The 14,954-nt window shown below is 37.0% G+C and overlaps 1 long non-coding RNA gene and 2 pseudogenes across 1 annotated transcript; 1 reads left to right on the forward strand and 2 right to left on the reverse strand.

The window, feature by feature from the left end:
* Positions 1-5,272: 5,272 nt before the first annotated feature.
* On the reverse strand, positions 5,273-7,412 carry LOC134934888 (uncharacterized). Its single transcript, XR_010179833.1, has 3 exons — positions 7,349-7,412; positions 6,933-7,028; positions 5,273-5,346 (listed from the first exon to the last, which is right to left on the reverse strand). It is a non-coding gene; the product is annotated as an uncharacterized LOC134934888 (long non-coding RNA).
* Positions 7,413-7,785: 373 nt separating this feature from the next.
* LOC134939130 (5S ribosomal RNA) lies at positions 7,786-7,903 on the reverse strand (annotated as a pseudogene).
* Positions 7,904-14,282: 6,379 nt separating this feature from the next.
* On the forward strand, positions 14,283-14,400 carry LOC134937111 (5S ribosomal RNA; annotated as a pseudogene).
* Positions 14,401-14,954: the final 554 nt, after the last annotated feature.

Genomic DNA, 14,954 nt, shown 5'->3' on the forward strand with positions numbered 1-14,954 from the left:
TGCCGCCCAGACCAGTCAGTCACCCGCTAATCTTGCAGAGTCAACCAGCATCCTTGCCCGTGGCACTACGGGGGCCAAAATGCCCCCCACACCTTCACCATCACTACAGCTGCCACTACCGTCCACCTAGCCAACCGTGCCCCTATATTCAGTATATCACCCCTCCCTCCAACGGTCCACCGCGACCCCGCTATCCACAGCCGTCTACTACCCCTAGACGCTGCCGCTTAGAGCTTTACCCCATTAATACATAACCATGGTTATATTTTCTCACTACTTTCACACCCTGTTACTGAATGGATACCGGTGCTGAGCACTCCTGAACGTTACTTCACCCCACTTTGCACACAGCTATTATCATTAACTAAAGTTTTTATGAACACCCATGAACCTCCGTTCACCCCACTTTACACTCTGCGATTATCAGTAACGTAATTTATGAAGATGACACATCACATGACATGTCCAAAAAAAAGTGGCATCAGTGAACAGAAGGTCAATCGCAAGTCACTGTAAGTCAATCCTTTTAACACCCAGCCAGAGCATATACCCTCCCGCCTAAAACGTCACCTGTTAATACAGAGTATTCGACCTGCATCACTCCCCGTGGAACTACAGGTGTAAAAATGCAATAACCAACCTTTCCTAACACTCTATCTACCTACATCCTTACACCTATACAAACTTTCCCCTATATGCACTTCACAACCCTCCATCAAACGGTCACCAGTACACTGCTATGCCTAGCCGTTTACTACCCCTAGACGCTGCCGCCCACACCACACCGCCACCTGCTATTCTATCTGCTTCGCCCGCCAGCATTTCCCTTGGCACTACAGGTGCCAAAATTCCCCCCACACCTTCACCAACACTACAGCTGCCACTACCGTCCACCTAGCCAACCGTGCCCCTATATTCAGTTCATCACCCCTCCCTCCAACGGTCCACCGCGACCCCGCTATCCACAGCCGTCTACTAGCCCTAGACGCTGCCGCCTAGACCAGTCCATCACCCGCTAATCTAGCGGAGGCGACCAGCATCCTTGCCCGTGGCACTACAGGTGCCAAAATGCCCCCCACACCTTCACCATCAATACAGCTGCCACTACCGTCCACCTAGCCAAAGTTTTCCATATTCACACTTAAGCATCACTTCACCTAATGTTCCCCCATTCCCTGCTATACCCAGCTGTTTAGCCCTAGATGCTAACAACTAGAAAGTCAACCTCCAATACAGCTGTGTCTGCCGCCATCATTTCCATGTGGGCAATGGTATAACAAATCCCATAATTTTGTTATCCAGGTTCCATAATAAACCTTATATTTTTCCTACATCATAAGTACAGTATTCAATGAAATTTAAAAAAAGCACTTAGGCCTCTTTATCATATAGGTTCATATAAAGTTTGTTACTGGCGTCAAAGTGTCTGCTATAAATCATTGTCAATGAACCCCGTGACTCATTCCAAACTTAAAGTTCACAAGGTTATTTTATTTAAAGTTAACTATCACAAGGTTATTTAATTTAAATATTGTAGAAGCACAGTAATTGGCCAGAATAAAACATTTTTTTAAACACTCCCATCTTAAAGTGTATAAAACCCTTAGCTAACAAACCATCAGCCACATCTATTGTATTTAAGATTTTGGAATATTTAAACATTTCAAGTTATCTACAATGGCTAATCAAACGGAATGTATCCTGGTTCCTTCTCATCGAGGAATGCTCTTAAATCTTGACGATACCTTCTCGCAAAGAATAAGCAGCGTCTTGATGTAGTGTACTGGCACTGCACAGAGCTATTGTCCTTGTTTTGCGAAGACCACCATTGTTAATGGACAGCACATATTGATAACCCATGGAGACCATAACCATCCTCCACGACCCTAAAAAACGGTGATCAACATCGCGAAAGCGTGTATTAAAGAACGGGCAAAGCAAAGTAATGATCCCCCTGCACAAATCATCCAACAGGTAACGTCTCAGATGCCATCGACAAGTGCGGCATATCTGCCAAACAGGGATGCCCTCCGTCAAATGGTCAAAAGGGCAAGGCGAGATGATTTCCCTATTGAGCCCAGTACCTTGGAGGAGATAGATGTCCCGCAAAATCTAGCCTTTATAAATGGGGTTGAATTTCTAGTGAAGGACAGTGTTTTTCATAATGAAAGAACATTGCTCTTTACGACAGAGGAGAATGTTAAAAAGCTGCATGAAGCCTCATACTGGGTGATGGATGGAACATTCAAAACTTGTCCCACCCTATTTCGACAGATATATTCCATTCACGCTCTGGTTGGCACTGATGAGCAAACACAGCGTTTTTTGCCTCTAGTCTACGCATTGTTAAGTAGTAAGACTGAGGACTGCTATGTCCGCCTTCTGGAAGATTTGCAGGAATATGGCGGACAATTTGATTTAGAATTTGCACCTATGTATATTGTTACAGACTTTGAAAACTCTGCTATCCAAGCATGCAAACGTGTTTTCCCTTCCAGCACTCACAAATGCTGTTTATTCCATTTTGGTCAAAACATTTGGCGCAAAATACAATCATCAGGATTTGCCACCCAATATGGCAAAGACATGGAATTTTCTATGCTATTGAGGCACCTGCAAGCCCTTGCTTTTCTCCCATCTGGAGATATTCCTGCAACATTTGAAGAATTGAAAGATAAAATGCCCCCTAATGCCGCACCATTAGTAAATTACTTTGAGGAGACCTACGTATTAGGTCTTATTAGAACAGCACGAAGTCAGACCATATCTCCCCCACTATTTCCACCAAATATATGGTCAGTACATGAAAATATCCTTGTAGGCGTTCCAAGAACCCAGAACAAGTTGGAAGGATGGCATAAAAGATGGAATACCATCCTTGGCGAAAAGAAAATAGGAGTTTATTGTGTTATCGAATGTTTTCACAAAGAACAGCAGGTAACAACTACACTCCTGGAAAAAATAAATGCCAATGTCCTGAGAACCCCAACGAAGCGGGAATTAAAAACCAGGGAAGAAGCAATCCTGAGATGTGTTGACCAGCTAGGAATTGTTCCGTGTATGGATTATCTCCGGGGCATAGCTTTCCATCTACGTTTAGACTGAGTTCTTTTTTCCTTCCTCATTTATAATAGTTATACTTCCTTACAAAATTTTCCTTTCCGTTTTATTTTTTAAGGAGTTATGTTGGATTCAACAATTGTTTTTGTTAAGTTTATAATTATACAAAGTTTCCATTTAAATATTATGGAATGATGGATGGATCAATACTTCTTTTCTATATTTGGTTAGTATACTTTATAATCTAAAATTTACGATGAATATAACACTTTAAAGATTAATGAAAAGTATATTCTCATCAATATATTTATATATGCTCTTTACAATATTAACACACTGTATCCTTATTTATTTATGTAAATGCATATAATATATTTTAATCCTTCAAACCGCTAACCTTATCCACTCTTCAACCTGTTTGCGCCTTCACCTAGTCGCTGCCGCCTATCCCTCACACCCCATTCCCACGGCGGACGAGAATGACTGATTAGCTAGGTGGGTGGACTACAGGTTCCACAATGCTTTTATATGTTAAAAGACTGACAGAATTATTTTTAGAGAATATCATGCATTGAAACTGACACAACTTCTCTCCATCTCCATAGCAATAAATGCACCTAGCTACTTGTTCAATCCCAAAGTGAATGTTATGTTCTTAGCAGTATTAACATTAGATTTTAATTAGTATTGTAATGATTATAATTTGGCAGCACAAACTATTTGTCTAAATTTTATTGTACCATAACCTCACCATCAGACATTAACCATGATTTTTTATATATTTCAATGTCTACATTGCTACAGTTATTCCAAGATGCTATAGAAGAATAAGTCTCCATCAAGGATTGTCCATACTGAAGATTTATAATACTCCTGGCAATTATTTATAATCATGTAAGTAAAAAAAATTAAGATTTATATAAAAATGAAAATACATTACATCATGAATAAAAGTGTTATTTTTCTGATCAATCTAAAAGTTCTGATCTTTAATCCTACTGCTAATTATGTAATGGCAAATAGTCATCTTTTGATGACATTATTATATTGTGGAAATTCTAATATGAATTCATACAATGATTGCTTGCCATGTCCAGCTTCTCCATTGTCTCACTTCTCCACCATTTCCCTTTTGTTCATACTATATACTGTACTTTAGTATTGCAATACAATTATCAATTGGAATTAGATATGTTAGGTATGTTTCCTACATCTACATATGTTTTGATATGCTTAATTTAAAAATAAAATATTATATATATATCTAATATAATGTTCAGCATCTATTTAAATGATGGAATTCTATAATCCCTATTTAACCGTGCAGACAGTATACCTCATTGTTGTCCAAGCCGCGATTGGACCCTACAGTTACCATGTGAATATTTTTCTTTTCTTCTTACATAAACTTAAGTCCTCATTGTGCAACATTATATTTATTACTTGCTGGTGTCTGAGTATGCCATTGGAAAAAGAATTGGTCCACAACTGTAGTATTAAAAAAACGATTAATTTACCAACAGATTCAAATTTACCTGCAATGCTCTATGTTTCACGGTTGTATTCATAACTCAATTGTACATTTAAATCAATAGTTAACAGTTAGCGTAAATTTTGTTGATGTAACCTTTTTTGTGCTCTTGAAGACAGGATTTATTTTGCCAATTTATACATCAAATTTCAAAAGATTCATTTTAATGTATATAGCTTTAGTAATATTCTTTATCCCTTGTATATTACTTATAATACTAATATTTATGGATAATAGAAATATAATGATGCAGTCATCACACAGTGATATGAAAACATATATATATTTTAATAATTATTACTTTTTGTAATTTAGTCCAAAAATATAATCTTTACATTCCATGAAAATAAAATTTGCGTAATTAATTATCTAAAATTTTTATATATCCACAGTTTGAAAAAAAAAGAAAAAATCAAGAAAGTTCAACAAGGAAACTTCAAAGATGTCTATCTCCAGAGGAATGATTCCTTGAAAATATAATCAAGCTTACATATTATTTTTATATATACATTTTTATGCAATATCAAAGCACCAACAACTGTTAAGATATCATGTTACGTGTGATCTTTATTACGTGGACTTCAATAAAAATTTACCAAAATTTAAAATGTATTATCCGCACAGTACTTTATAAATAATAAACGAAAGATAATAGCAATGTTTAGCATTAATAATTTATAATGCAACATATTCCGCTTAAGCCCGTTCACTTTGTTCTGTGCAGAGGTCCATCCGAAAGTGTCAATGATGTTATTCTGTATGGAAATTCAAAATAACAACAACAAAAATTAATAATTATGATTTCATTAAATATTTTTAATATTTTGAAAATAAGTTTAAAACTAATGCAATATATATCACATTAAATACTGTATAACATTTAAATTTTTTGCTGATTATTATGGTACACTAAACGTGAAAATTAGTTATTAGATCCAAAACAACTATGTTGAAAATGTAGATGCATACATAATCATTTCAAGTTTATTTTAAAGATTATGACTAAAATCTTTTTTTTTTTTTATATATCACAGTATAATGTCAATATTTGTAAAAAAAAAATGTATTGATATTAAATAAATATAGTATATATATTTTATATAAAATATTTGGTTAATGTAAATATATAACTAGGACATTCCAAATATATATTTAAATAGTGGGCATGTTTAAATAAAATTTGTAGATTGTGATGCTATAACATGACCCACTAATGTAGACATGCAAATGCATATTCTTTTGTAAATACGTACAATGCACACTATTTCAATGCTTAATATATTTTTTATTAATTTAACAAACATGAGTCAGCTCTGCAGACACAGTAGTGTTATGTCTATCATTTTACAAATTACCTAATCTCATTTCACTACATATCACGTCCTAAAATATGTCTTAATATATGCTTATAATGATTCATATTGTGCACTTGTTTTGAGTAAAGCACACACACATGTACATATTTATTAATTTTACAGATATCAGCGAAAATTTTGCTGAAAAAATATTCAGAGTATATAAAAAATTAAATATCAAAAGACAGATTCAGGACATACATAAATATTTATATATTTTGGATGTTTTTACATCAGGGCTGGCCAAAACGGTCCTCGAGATCTACCAACAGTTCACATTTTCCAGACCACCTAGCTGGTGCACAGGTGTAGTCATTACAAATCAAGATGTGCTGCATTCATTCCTAACTGACAATTCTACAGATCTCCAGGAGGCATGGAAAACGTGACCTGTTGGTAGATCTCGAGGACCGGTTTGGCCAGCCCTGTTTTACATGAACGCATTAGCATTCAAGTATGATTTTTTTTGTATAAAATGTTACTAAGCTATATATATATAAAATGCAAAAATGAGACGGACTCAATGGTTATAGGGGAAAATATCATATCAGGATGAAGGACAACTCTGAAATGCATAGTCCAATTGACAACATACCTGGTACAAATATGATTTATAATCTGTGAACAAAGACTCTATGGGTAACACACCCATCACAACCCTAAGGTTGGCCCAGCAGCACAGACTATATCAGAACATGCATGATATGTCTGGGAAAACAGGTATGCATATGACAGTGACATGATGTTAAGAGTGTGATTTAGGTTGCAGTAAGCAGCACACTGACAGACTGAGAGTTGTATAGTGGAGAATAGCATGGTTACTTGGTGTACCATAAAGGTGTCCGAAAACTAAAAAAGTAGCATTTATATATAATATTATTTTATTCTAGTTTTTTTAAAAAGGTAATTATATTTGTAAGGTGAGGGTGTGTTTTTTATTTATAGAATTATATTCCTTACAAATTTAAAATATACAGTAGGGGTACCTTCATTTCCATTAGGTTTTCATTCATGTATCTTGATCGGGGTCAGGATCAGGGGTACGTTGACCGTTTCTCCATCTGTCATATGCTTCTTGAATCCTATACAAAAGATCATAGTCAAATTGAGGTGTTCTGAAAGGTTCAAAAGTATCAGTCTGAGTTGATGTTGCTTGCACATGTTCTGGTGTGGTCGTAGTGTTGTCTCGAGCTGATCCTCTGCCAGATTCAGCCATTTGATGAAGGTTAGTGGCAATCAGTGCTGTGTTCACATTTGCTTGTTGTTGCCAGCTAAGGAGGTGCAGTAATCCCAAATGAAACTGACCCAATAGGGTATTCGTGAAAACAAAGTTGTGGATCTGCACCAGCTAAGAAATTAAATATTTTGAATACAAGAACAAATATATACCAAAAATACTTACTATTATAATAAATCATAAATAGTACTATGTTTTGGCGGCGCTCCCATGGATTTTGTAGTTAACCTACAGGAAAAGATCAAGAGACAGACAAAATAACCTTGTGTGGGAGCACTCATTAATTAAATATAAAAAAGAATTTTTTGAAGAAAATATATGTGATTGAGGAAAGGACCCCTTTGAGTCCTACCTCTGGGGGATGGGATAAAGCTTAACTTTTAATGGTTAATTTTAAAAAATTCACTGGAGTGAACAAAAATGAATGACGATATAAAATCTAGATTGCCATTGTACCAAATATGGTTCTAGATATGGCAGGTGAAAATGTTGTTGTAATTGTTGTATGATTGTTTGGAAAAAACAATATGTGCAGGTCACAGAAAAACAGGAATGTATGGTAAGCTTGAAGGAACGTATTATTGGATTTCCTGATGGAAAAAGGCCCACAGCACCTAGTATTCCTTGGAGGTCTCCCATCCACGTACTGACCAGGCCATACCTGCTTAGCTTCCAAGATCGGACGTGATCAGGCGTATTCAGGATAGTATGGCCATGGGCCAATTGTATCAGGAATCACGGGTAACTTGTGTGCTGGTTTGAAAATGGCCTATGTGCTCTACTGAAAGACTATGTGAATGTGAATAAATAATTGATTTTTCTCAAAAAATAAAAGTAGCAGAAAAATGTAGCAAAAAAAAAATGTAGCAAAAAAAATGTGGCAAAAAAGTGAGCAAAAATAGGGTTCTTAGTCCCTGTATAGAGACACTGACGATTTGTAATGCAGTCAATCCTGAGAAATAGATGTAAAGCAGACACTTGGATTGTTAGACCCAATAGGAGGGTCTAATATGCTGTTTGAATATAATTTAAATATGTCTGCTGTAGATGACCAATTGGCTTAATTAAGTAGCAAAAGATTATTTAAATGAAAATAGCAAAAAGTGGAGGTTCTTAGTCCCTATATAGAGACACTGACAATTTGCAATACAGTTCCTAATTAATAAGGCTGACGGTGCAATTATCAATTAGTAATAAATTGGTTCAATCCTGAAAATAATTACAAAGCAGGCACTGAAATCATCGGACAAAAATAAGAGGATCTGATGTGCTGTTTTGATACAGACACAATGCTTGAAGTAGCCACCTCCTATGTAGGTTTGTCAGCTGTTACTGTAGATAATCAGCTGACTGAATTATGTTGCAAAGAGTTAATTAGATGAGAGCAACAAAGATGAATATTCTTTGTCCCTATGTAAAGATAAATGCGGCTTGTAATGCAGTACCTAGTAGATAAGGCTAACGGTACATAATAAAAGAATTCAATCCTGAAAATTGAATGAGAGCAGCAATGAAAAGTCTCAAATCCCTGTGTGGAAAAAAAAAGTGGCTTACGATTCCTTAATAGCTTACAATACAATTCCTTAATTGACTGGTAATAAGTTCATTCCTAAATGCAAGTACGGAGCAGACACTGGCGTTGTTAGAGCCAGATTGAGGGTCTGAAGCGCTGCTGAAAACAAATACTGTGTACAGAGTTACCACTTTCTATGATGTAGATATCCCAGCAGTCGGTGAGTGTAAATTGAAGATCGCGCCCGTGCTCCGTTTTCTGAGACCGTGCGGCCGCCCGTTCCGGAGAGGGCGAAGCCGCAGTGACGTCACTGATTGGACGTCTGAGTCCGACGTACGTTTCACCTGTAGACTAGGCTTGTTCACGGAAGCCCCGTGTTCTCTCTCAGCCTGGTCTATATATATATATAGAGAATGCGTGCTCCAATGGAGTATTTGAAAGTTAATTGTAATATAGCTCAGCTTGGATGAGATCGTTGATGGAATTGATTGAAAAGTGATAAAGAGCAATTGAATATTGGGGGATAGAATCACTTTGATTATGCAGAGGCTACGAAGTAGCAGACAGAAAATTGTGTATATATAAAAAAATTGTGTATATATAAAAATATATATAAAAAATATATAATAAATAATAATATGATATAATAAATCAGTATGAAATTGGGTATGAATATAAGAGTGATGATAAATATGATAATATAAAGGGAATGTGAAATTGAACAAAATATAATAATAACGTATGAAATGCAAATAAAATAAAAATGTGAAAATAAAAATGAAAAGAAGTGTATGGATAGAACAATGAATAATGGATAAATGAAAAAAAGGGGGGGGGAATGAAAGAAGGGGGGGAAAGACATTTTTTTTGTAGCTACTCAGTTGTATCAGAGATATACAATCCCTTTGGCAATTGTTATATATCTGCAAAGTGATAGCATAGTAAAAATATGCCTTCCAGATGAAAGTTTAATGGTATTTGAAATATAGATATAATTTATTGATTGTAGATAAATGAATGTGGAAGAGTGGTGAATTTAGGTTAAGAGTGAGACTAGACAGAAACTGTTGGGTGATGTGTGACCAGGGATGAAGTGCAAAAAAAGATGATGAAGACGTGAGGAGGTGTCGAAGGGGGGGGGGGGAGGGGGAAAAACGGGGTTTTGAAAAGGAAAGAAAAGGGAAGAAGAGAAGAAAAGAAAAAGAAGACGAAAAGGGGGGGGGGGAAAGAAGGGGGAGTGGGGAAAAGAAAAAAGGGGGGGGGAGAAAGATGAGTGATTGGGTGCCTGTGTGAAAAAATATGGCTGACTGTGAAAGAAAGTGAAGAAAAAAAGAAAGAGAAAGGAAGAGAAAAAGAGGGAAAGGAAAGGTGTGGGGTTATTGAGGGATGATTGGATAGAATAGGACAAAAGAAGAAAGGAGAAAAGATGGTGAAAAAAGAGAAGAGAATGGTGAAAGTGGATGGATAGGACACAAGTGTGAGTTTAGTGAGTGAAGAGTGGGGACACATTGAATGGTATGTATGTGAGAGAGTGGTGAAAAATTGAAATCAAATAATATTGTGAAAAAAGTGGGTGACCTGAAATTATGTGTGTGGATGGATAAATGCGTGAATGAGAAGTTGTGGTGGTCGGATCAGAAAATAAGTGATGAATAAATGGTGCAAAAGAAACCTTGGAATGGGAAAAAGAAGGGAAGAAAGAAGGGGGAGAAGGAGAAAAGAAGAGAGAAAAAGGAAAGAAAAAGGCAAAAGGTGAGGAAAGGGACGGGGAAGAAGGGAAAAGAGAAGAAGGAGGGGGAAAGGGGAGACGGGGGGAGAGAGAAGAAAGGAGGAAGAGGGAAAGGGAAGAGAAGAAGTGAGATGTGTGAGCAAGTGAAAATTGACAAAGAGAAGGAAAGAAGAAGAAGATGAAGAAGATAGTGAAATCTGGGAAGGAATATTTGTAGGTGGCTACAAGGTGGATGAGGCCCTTGCTTCTGGAATTAAAGAAAGACACTATAGTTGATGTATTCGTTGAGGCCCTTTGGCATGAGGGTATCCAAACGGAAGATCCATTCTGATTCTTTCTTTTGTAGTGCTTCATTGATATCCCCTCCTCTTAGTCCCAATTTGACGTGTTCCAAACAAAAAACACTAAGATCATCAGTTATGCTGTTGTGATGGTGAAGAAAATGCCTTGCAACAGTGGTGAGTTTCCTGAATCTGGCAGTGTCCGACTTAGCATTGCGTACATTACCTATATGCTCTAAAGTTCTTACTTTGAGCATGCGTGATGTCATACCCACATATTTGAGTTTACAAGGGCATGTGATACAGTAAATAACATTTACTGTTTTACAGTTGAAGAAGTCATCAATATTGATCAGTTGGTTGAATTTATCTGTTATGTTCGTGTGATTCTTGACATGTGGGCATGCTCGACAATCACCACACGGGTAACTGCCTTTTAGAGTTGTCTTGGGCTTTAATGGATATGAGAAGTGACTTCTGACCAGTTTATCTTTTAGATTGGGTGCTCTTCGCAAACTCATGCTGACATTGTCTCCGATATATTTAGCAAGATCTTCGTCCATTTTCAAGATATGCCAGTGAGATTGTAATATTCTTCTGGCTTCTTTCCAGTTACTGCAAAAATCTCCGATGAATCTCAGTGTAGATTTGTCATCCTTGGGCTTTCTTTCTTGAAATACCAGGGAGTCACGTGATATTCTTTCAACTTCAGATCTGGCTTTTTTGATTAGGCGATTGCTGTACCCCCTTTCCCTTAGTCTCTCAGTTAATTCAAGACTCTTTGATTTAAAAGTAGACTCATCCGAACAATTGCGTTTCAATCGAAGAAATTCTCCTTTGGGGATGTTCCTGATGGTTGGAGGAAAATGTCCACTGGATGAATGTAAGAGACTGTTGGTAGAAGTTTCCTTTCTAAAGATCTCAGTTGCTATGTTGTTCTCTGAATCCCGATATATTCTGAGATCTAAAAAGGGAATGCTAGTTTTACTGCTGGTATGAGTGAATTTGAGATTTATATTGTTGTTGTTCAAAGATGAAATGTATTGTTCCAATTTGTGCTGTGTGCCATCCCAGATCAGAAAGATGTCATCAATGAAACGTATCCAGATGACAATGTGGTTAGTGTATTCTTCTTGATTGTCGTGGAAGACTATTTCACGTTCCCACCATCCCAAAAAAAGATTTGCGTAGGTGGGGGCACATGCTGCCCCCATGGAGGTCCCTTTGATTTGAATATGAAATTTGTTGTTGAATAGAAAGTAATTATGATTCAATACGAAATGAAGTAGTTCCAATAAAAATTCATGGAAATCGACTAGCCCTTCCATAGATAGAAAATACTTAACAGCATTTATGCCCAGGTCATGTTTGATGGAAGTATACAATGATTCAACGTCAAGCCCTACCAATAGGTAGGATTCCTCCAAATGTATGCCCTGGATTTTTTTAAGGGCATCAGTCGTGTCTTTGATGTAAGACGGAAGACTCAACACATGATGTCTTAGGTGGACATCTAGGAAGCAACTAGCTTTTTCCAATAGACCCCCATTGCCTGAAATTATGGGTCGACCAGGCGGGTTTTCCAGATTTTTGTGTATCTTTGGCAGTAAGTATAAAGTTGGAGTCCTAGGGTATGGTGTGTTGAGATACTCCCATTCAGCTTTTGTGATTGTTCCAAGTTGTAGGTGTCTATTGATGATTTTGTTGTATAGGGTTAGAAAATTGGATGTTGGATTAAATAATGTGATCTTATAACAGGAGGCATCTTTTAATTGTCTGTCGGCTTCTTTGAGATATAGTGTTGTTGGCCATATCACTATGTTACCACCTTTGTCTGACATTTTAATTTGGACATCATCCCATTTTTGAATCTCCCTAAGAGCATGTTGTTGTTTTGTTGATAAATTACCTGCAATTCTCTGTGTATGCTGTTGTCGATACAGTGTATCAAAGTCACGAGAAACTAAATTAAGACTTTTACCTCAGGACATATATTATCCTGGGGATAAAAGGTGGACCGTTTTTTACATATTGGCCTTGTTGTTGAGGGAGTAGGTTCTTCGGATAACTCTTCCAGATTCAACAGCGCTTCCTGTTCTTGAAGGGCTAAATCAGAAGATTCATTGATGAATAGAGATTGTCCCATGTCGCTCTTACTGAAATGTTTTTTCAAAAGAAGTTTGCGGCCAAAAAGTCTAAGGTGAGTTTCCCATTTGAAACGATTGAAGTTAGTAGTGGGCGAAAAAGAGAGACCCTTCTCCAAGACCTCAGTTTGATCTTTAGTTAAGTTATGAGTAGATAAGTTGATTATTTTTAAACTTGAAGTGGTGGATTCTTTTATTTCCTCCTCCTGGATGGATATCGACGGGATTGGGGAGATCCCCATCTTTCTCTTGTGTTTCGTCCTCCTGCCCCGCCTTGTTTTTGTTTTGCGGGGCGTCCTCGGGCTTGGCCCCTGTTGTCCTCTAAAAAAGAGGTGGTGGAGGAAGATGAATGGAGACTAAAGTCTCTCCTTTGTTGGTAGGGTGCTCTCAGGTCGACGTTAGATGAATTGCTATCTTCAGTATCAGATGGTTCAATTTCGGAGGAGGATGGAGTATATTCCTGTCTTAACTGTTCTCTCCTGCGTGTTGGATTAGTCCATTTAAAGATATGTCCTGAGGTGAAATCCCTTTTATCTCTTGAAAATTAGTTTTTCTTCCGATCTATAATATCGTCTTCATAGGATTCCAAGTCTTTCTTGATTTTTCCAAAGCTGGTCTGGAAGGTGGAGTTTTTCTCCCACTGTTCTAATTTGAGTCCTAATCTATCCACTTCTTTGGTGCACTCTTCTAGGACTAGATGGTTGTGTTTAATCAACACATTCATTAATTCCTGAGAGCATTTCAGGAGGCATGTCTCCCATTCTCTTTCCAAATTGTCCGTGGAAAGTTCAAAAGAAGGAAAGAGCTTGGGGCGTAAACCCCTTTGAGTGATCTTTTGTTTGAGATAATGTTCTAAGCTGGTTACATCCCAATCGACTCTGATTCGACGTTGGAGGACTATTTTTGTCCGATGGTTTCAGTGCCTGCTTTGTAATTATTTTCAGGATTGAACCAATTTATTACTAATTGATAATTGCACCGTCAGCCTTATTAATTAGGAACTGTATTGCAAATTGTCAGTGTCTCTATATAGGGACTAAGAACCTCCACTTTTTGCTATTTTCATTTAAATAATCTTTTGCTACTTAATTAAGTCAATTGGTCATCTACAGCAGACATATTTAAATTATATTCAAACAGCACATTAGACCCTCCTATTGGGTCTAACAATCCAAGTGTCTGCTTTACATCTATTTCTCAGGATTGACTGCATTACAAATCGTCAGTGTCTCTATACAGGGACTAAGAACCCTATTTTTGCTCACTTTTTTGCCACATTTTTTTTGCTACATTTTTTTTTGCTACATTTTTCTGCTACTTTTATTTTTTGAGACAAATCAATTATTTATTCACATTCACATAGTCTTTCAGTAGAGCACATAGGCCATTTTCAAACCAGCACACAAGTTACCCGTGATTCCTGATACAATTGGCCCACGGCCATACTATCCTGAATACGCCCGATCACGTCCTATCTTGGAAGCTAAGCAGGTATGGCCTGGTCAGTACGTGGATGGGAGACCTCCAAGGAATACTAGGTGCTGTGGGCCTTTTTCCCTCAGGAAATCCAATAATACGTTCCTTCAAGCTTACCATACATTCCAGTTTTTCTGTGACCTGCACATATTGTTTTTTCCAAACAATCATACAACAATTACAACAACATTTTCACCTGCCATATCTAGAACCATATTTGGTACAATGGCAATCTAGATTTTATATCGTCATTCATTTTTGTTCACTCCAGTGAATTTTTTAAAATTAACCATTAAAAGTTAAGCTTTATCCCATCCCCCAGAGGTAGGACTCAAAGGGGTCCTTTCCTAAATCACATATATTTTCTTCAAAAAATTATTTTTTATATTTAATTAATGAGTGCTCCCACACAAGGTTATTTTGTCTGTCTCTTGATCTTTTCCAACAGGGTATTCCACTGAGCCTGTCTTTCGGATAGTCAATACTTCTCCCAATTGTGATCATAAACTGGGCATGTACACTCTGTGTCTCTTGAATCTGGTCCATTCTCTGTGACAGTCTTAAATAATGTTCATCCATCCTCAGTGACACTGTTTGAATTTCATGGCTAATTATTGAAAATGAATGT

Source organism: Pseudophryne corroboree, chromosome 6 (assembly GCF_028390025.1).
Source record: "Pseudophryne corroboree isolate aPseCor3 chromosome 6, aPseCor3.hap2, whole genome shotgun sequence".
Lineage (NCBI taxonomy): Eukaryota > Metazoa > Chordata > Amphibia > Anura > Myobatrachidae > Pseudophryne > Pseudophryne corroboree.